Source organism: Penaeus monodon, chromosome 18 (assembly GCF_015228065.2).
Source record: "Penaeus monodon isolate SGIC_2016 chromosome 18, NSTDA_Pmon_1, whole genome shotgun sequence".
Classification (NCBI taxonomy): Eukaryota; Metazoa; Arthropoda; class Malacostraca; order Decapoda; family Penaeidae; genus Penaeus; species Penaeus monodon.
In genome coordinates this window covers 8,362,650-8,364,765 of record NC_051403.1, presented here as the reverse complement: position 1 = coordinate 8,364,765, position 2,116 = coordinate 8,362,650, and positions in this window count along the sequence as shown.

The window sequence follows — 2,116 nt, the reverse complement described above, 5'->3', positions numbered from 1 at the left end:
ACACACACACACACACACACACACACACACAACACACACACACACACACACACACAAGAGGCGGGGGGTAGAGAGACAGTCAGGCAGACAGACAGACAGATAGAGACTCCTTTTAAAAGCTACTGCTCTCGGGACGGGAAGATCCGTTTCCTCGCCGACAACAGCCTCTCTCTCCCTGTTAAGCGACGCGTAAGATCTCTCCCTGATAACCACGCCATCTATGCTTCGTCTGAGGAAGCTCATGGTCGGTTTGAGGGCAGGAAGCGAAGCTGGAGAGAAGCTGGAAGGCAGTGCTTGCGATGATGAGAAAATGTTGGATCTTGGGCTTGATGGGAACGAAGTGGAGAGCTGGATAATCTGGATAACTAGGCAGGGGATTTTGCAAACTTTGCGTCGTAAAAAGTGGATAGATAAACAGATTAATAACTTAATGAATAGAAGAAGCAAGGATGATGGAGATGGTGGGACTCTAGGGTACAATGATCAGAACTTTCGAAAGAAAGAAAGAAACGAAAGAAGAAGAAGAAGAAGAAGAAGAAGAAGAAGCAAAACACATCATGATGCAAGGTACAATTAGTAATATTCAATATTCGAGCTACTCGGTTTAGAACACGATCCAAAAACTCACATGTTTCTGCTTGGCACGGATTTGGAGAGACGAAATGTTAAGTTGAAGCATTGTATCATAAAGTTTATAGTTAATGCTGACTTCCAGAAGAAAACAAAAACAAATGAAAACTTACAAGAGGCAGGGCCATCACTCTAACTCTGACTACATCTTGGTGGAAAATCTTAGTGAGGAGAGTGAGCAGTTGTAAGAAAACTCTTAATATAAAAAAAAAATATGTGGAGAGAGAGAGAGAGAGAGAGAGAGAGAGAGAGAGAGAGAGAGAGAGAGAGAGAGAGAGAGAGAGAGAGAGAGAGAGAGAGAGAGAGAAACGAGAGAGAGAGAGGGGGGGGGGGGAGGAATGTAGGGCGTTTTCTGTACATAACTTTTTAATCAGATATATTTCAAAGTATTCTCTCAAAACAATAAAGCAAGCGTTTTGTAAAGATAACCCAAAGATAAACATACATTTGATGTGAACAAAACTCTTCAAGATATATGAAGGAAGGGGTGATGTGCAACTCTGATAAGAGAGAGAGAGAGAGAGAGAGAGAGAGAATAAGAGAAGGTAAGAGAAAGAGATAAGGAAAGGTTTGGAAGACACACAACCAGAGAAACACCATAGATCAAATGATATAAATAAGTAGAAAAAGAACAAGAAAGAAAATCAAGGATAAAAGAGAGAAAATGAGGAGAGAGCATGGTAGATGATGCGTAGATATCGATGAAGCGAATGCTGAAGGAAGCAACGGGGAAAACGTGTAGAGGAACTCAATGGGGTCGACAGAGGGGAAATGGGGCACAGGAAACATAGTGGGTACTACAAAGAGACCGAGCTGTGGAGGACGAGGTGTTGAGGACGAGCTGTGGAGGACGAACTTTGGAGGATGAGCTATGGAGGACGAGCTTTGGAGGACGATCTGTGGAGGACGAGCTGTGAAGGACAAGCTGAGAGAGATAAGCGTCTGTGAATCTGTGAAGGTACGGAGTGGGTTTTGCGGTTATATTCAACATAATGAAGGACCGAAGCCAACCTAAGAAACTAATAACACTGAAAACACAGACCCGGACTATGTAACAGGGACTGAGTTCGCCAATAGATTTTCTTTCCACTTTAAGCTAGGAATTTTAAAGCTATGCATCATATGGCAGATTCTTTAAGATATCTTACCCCTAACAGTATCAATATAATAGTTTTGTGTGTGTGTGAAATGCAGGGTATTTTCTGTACATCCTTACTACTTTTTAAATCAAATTTCCGAATAATATCTTGAGATATGGAGTTCATTTTTCGATTTACTTATTTTGCAATAACAGATCCAAAGTTCGGCAATTTCCATAGTCCAAAGAATTAGCTTTTTTCATGCATTGGTCTTTTTCGAGCGAAATCGCGTTAGAAAACAAGGGTTCTGTAACTCACCACACAATTTTACGAGCTAAACATGAGAAATGATCTGTCTTGCTAAATATAGGATGATACAAATTTGCAGCATGTCATGTTTTTCAGAA